The 4,545-nt window shown below is 37.5% G+C and overlaps 1 protein-coding gene across 4 annotated transcripts in view; it reads left to right on the top strand.

The window, feature by feature from the left end:
* Positions 1 to 1,217: 1,217 nt before the first annotated feature.
* Positions 1,218 to 4,545, top strand: part of LOC106875671 (integral membrane protein GPR155) — a 50,353-nt gene continuing 47,025 nt past the window's right edge. For 2 of the 4 annotated variants that reach the window (XM_014923912.2, XM_052970167.1), the window contains exon 1: positions 1,218 to 1,408. The gene's annotated coding sequence lies outside the window, so the exon portion shown is untranslated. Of the gene's footprint in view, positions 1,409 to 2,753; positions 3,196 to 4,545 lie in introns of all 4 variants that reach the window. The other 2 variants (XM_052970166.1, XM_052970168.1) reach the window with 2 other exon arrangements.

Here is a 4,545-nt window from a genome sequence, read left to right as displayed (position 1 = left end):
TATATATATATATATATATATATATGTATATATATATATATAATAATCATTTAACCTCCGTTTTCTATGCTGGCATGGGTTACATAGTTTCACTGGAGCTATAAGCCAGAGAGATGCACCAGGCTCCAGTCAACTGTTTTGGTTCAGTTTCTATGGTTGGATGCCCTTCCTAATGCTAACCACTTTACGGTGAGTGTCTTTTATGTATCACCAGCATGGATACCCCTTTACCTATTGTGGCACAGGTGCCTTTTACATATCACTGGCATGGGTTCCTTTTACATGTCACCAGCACTGGTCACAATCACAATTTCACTTAGTTTGATGTATCTTCTCAAGAACAGCAACTTGCCAGAAGTCTCAGTCACTTGTCATCACTTCCATGAGATTCAACAACTGAAGATCATATTTCCCCACCTTGTCCTATATCTTCCTGGGTCTCTCTCTTCTACAGGTTCCCTCTAAAATTAGAGCTTTGCACTTCGTTATGCAGCTGACCTTGTGTGTGTATATATATATAATATCAACAATAATAATGATAAGGATTATTATAAAGTTGCATAGCATTACAATATATCAGTCATTATCATTATCATCATCATCATCATCATCATCATTTAACATCTGTCTTCCATGCTGGCATGGGTTGGACATTTTGACAGAAGTTAGTAAACCAGAGGATTGAATTAAGCTCTGCTTTCACATGGTTTTACAGCTGGATGCCCTTCCTAACATCAGCCATTTTACAAAGTGGACTGGATGCTTTTTACATGGCACCAACACTGGTAAAGTCACCAAGTAACTTGCAAGATAAAGATTCCTTAACTGAGAGGAGGAGTAGTATTGTGTAATGTGATGAGAGGTTAAAGATAGGACAGAAACAAGTGTCTTGCTATAGAAGAGATACATAGTTACCCCAGTAGAAGAGAGAGAGAGAAAGAAGGAAAGAGAGAAAGAAAGAAGGAAAGAGAGAAAGAAAGAAAGAAAGAGAGAGAGAAAGTGAGAGCAAGAGTGAGAGAAAGCAAGAATAAGAGAGAGCAAGACAGAGTGAGAGAAATGGTGGCGATGTGGCAGGGCATACTCTCAAGGTACCAGGATATGAATATAAATGGAATGAAAGAGGATTGCCCAGCGTAAGTAAGAAGTGCAAGGAAGTGCAAAAGGGGGAGAGGGGGAGGAAAGTGGGGGAATGCAGTGAGTGATAAAACATGGGTATATAGTGGGGGGCTAACAAGATAGCAATGATACAACTGGCTGGGAGAGGACGGAGAGAGAGAGAGAGATGGCAGAAAGAAATAAGCATAGTGCTTGAATAAGAGGTGTAGCTTGTTTCATTGGGATAGGGCATGTGAATTAATGTTACATGTGAGTGGAATACACAGTGCTTTGAGAATGCAGTTTTTCTGAGGTAGGTAGGTCTTCTCAAGAACTTCATATCACCAGACATCTTGGTCTGTTGAAATCTCTTCTGTGAGGCTCAACATTTTGAGATTAGCCCTTAGTACTTAATCTCATGTCTTTCTAGGTCTCCCTTTTCCATAGGTACCATCCACTTCCAGTGATTGGCACTTCTTTTTTATACAGCTATCTTCATTCACATGTTCCAATCTATCGTAGTCTTCTCTCTTGCATGTTACATGATTCCGCTTGAGCGTAACTTTCCTCTCAGCACATTTTCAGTCATACATGCACACTGATGTTGCACATCTATAAGAAGATACAAGCTTCATTCCTCTCCATTCTATGCATGTCATCTGCATTCTGGGCCCATGTCTCACTATCATGAAGCATAGCTGTTTGTACACGCACACACACACACACACACACACACGCATGCGCATTCCAGGCCAGGCACACACACCACATCCATGAACAGTCCTTGAAAACCTCATGTAATGGTCACATGGCAATATAGTTTTCTTCAGCAGCACCAAAGCATAATTACAATACATATCAAAGAAAAAGTCTTGCATCAACTGTCCCTGCACAAGAATGATGCTTAACAAAAGGCTTCAAAGTTGCTACAAATGCTTATAATGATCCCTCAATGCCATATCTGCATATTTCAAACAAATCTTCTTCAGATGGTCGAAAATACTTAATTTCTGATTAGTAACTGAGTGACCAAAAAACATTGTCTAAAATCTCCAACTCCTTCAAAGCTGGTTCCAAGTTTGGTTGAGAAAGGAGGAGAGTGGTAAGCATAAGGTTAACACCAACAAGAGAACATATGCAACTGATCCTGGTAATGAGAGGTAGTCATCAGAGATTGCATATAAGAAGGTTACATCTGGGGACAGCTATCCTATGCTCCACATGCAATCAAAGAAACTATTATATCGGGGACCTTTGCTACAACTACACTCATAAATACCCTAGACAACATTTAGAAGGGCTATTCAGCCAATTCATGAAGTATCATTCGCCAACCTATAACAATCACTGAGCCCAGATACCTTATTTTCCTCTGCCTCTTCAGCCACTTTAAAACACTCTTTGCTTCTCTGAACTAGCAAACTCCACACCACACTTGCTCCAACCTACCCGTTACACCTGTCTCCTCATCACTCCCACAAGGTCACAATATTTTCCAGACTACAATATTTTGGTCAACTATTTCTCCCCAAAACCCTCTGAATTCTGTTCCTCATCTTAAAAATTTCTTTGACTAATTTATCCAGAAAGTAAAATATCCAGCTTATAACTTGAACGTTCGTTCCTATCTCCGTTCCTTTACATTTGTTTTCCATTAGGCATTTCAGAAAGTTACATTAACTGGTTATACATTTTGCCCAGCCACAAAGGACATCATTTCAATCTGCTGAAGGGTACAAGAACGTACTGGCTCTCAGAAAACGTTGTTCGGAATGAGATACATTTTTTTTCTTTCGCAACAGAAACGTAAGAAAATCTGTATTCACTATCCCATTATAGCCGGATTTCAAAGGCCAATATAGTCAATATATCAATAAGCTAGTCTGTGAATGAAGCTGTAACACTCGTTGTGTTGGTGTAATTTAATTAGCAGACACCGAACGTTTTCGCTTCCAACATGGCGTCGTGTTCATCCCACATTGCTGGATATGCATAACTAAACGTCTATTCATCAATGTTTTAATTTTAGTAACAGTCCTAGTTATGTAACAAAAAATATTGAGGAATACAGAGTATTTGCTTGTTAGAACAACGATAGAGGTAAGGCATTAATTTTATATCTTTTAAACATTCTATCGTCTCGTGCTGCAAGATGAGGAAAAGTCAAGTACAAAGCATGCGAGTTTTTATTGCTTTTATTGTATCACCTGTTTTTATATCTGATAATATCTCTACTTATGACTTTCTCTTATCAATTTATATTTTCATACTGATTGCTCTTAGTAATCAAATATGATATAATTGTTTGGAACATACAAACATAAGGCAAAGATACGACAATTTAAAGAGACAGATAGACAGTTTACTACTTCATCTTAGAGACTTCGAAAACTGCCGAAGTGACTACATTCCAATTCCTACAATATGCATGGATATATATATGTATGTTACATATTAAAACATTAAACAATACTGAGCTGAGGGTAATAAAAAAAACACGTTATAGAAAAATAATTATCAAATAAAATGTCTCGGGTCCCAGTCACTATTTTCCTCAGTAATTTCATATAATATTTATGCAGTGTTATTTTATTTCGTATATCTCAGTAGATTGTATAGTTTCGAGTGAGAAATTTACAACAACATTACAGTATTTGTTAGTTGTAAATAACGATGAAATATATTTGAATATAGCATCAAACGACATTAATTAGCTATTTTGGAAAGTGTAATCCGCGCTGTTTAGTTTTGCGCCAGAAAGTAAAAGGCACCTCGAAATATGCGGCTTCTGTAAGATTGCCTATCTATCTATCTATCTATCTATCTATATATATATATATTACACACAAGAAATATGCGTGTGTTGCACACACATACACAGGTGTGTGTGAATTTAGGAAGAGCAGAGCTCATGTCCCCTTTACGGAACTTTCCAGATTAGTAGATGAGAGGAAATTATCCTCAACCGGACACCTGTTTAATATGATTGCCTCGGAGTGAACTCCTCCAGAGGCCCCCAACTGTGCTTGCTGGTGGTGTTTTGCGGAATTCCTATTTAAGCATCCCATATAACCCCTCATAACCTTTTCATTTTTGGGAATTTACAGAAAATCTTTGCAAATTTGTGTTCTGTACATGGGAATTCATACGATTATGCAAAAAAAAAAAATCTTTTTTGATTCTTATTACCCCCAACTAAAATCTTCACAGCTATCGGAGAGCCTGAGATCAGTGCTGGGATTTTTTCATAGTGACATAAAACGGTTATGAAAAAGATCATTTATTTTAAGAGCATACTTCTCTGTTAGTAAATGTTTTTTTTTTCCCGAGTGACAAAGAAACGAGGAAAGTACCTGGTGGTTGTGGGATGTGCTGAAAACAACAGCTAAATCTCCCTTAAATCACACACTTTTTCATCTGAAAATTATTTTGAAATTATGAACAGAAACA

Source organism: Octopus bimaculoides, chromosome 8 (assembly GCF_001194135.2).
Source record: "Octopus bimaculoides isolate UCB-OBI-ISO-001 chromosome 8, ASM119413v2, whole genome shotgun sequence".
Lineage (NCBI taxonomy): Eukaryota > Metazoa > Mollusca > Cephalopoda > Octopoda > Octopodidae > Octopus > Octopus bimaculoides.
This window is presented reverse-complemented; position numbering and strand designations above follow the sequence as displayed.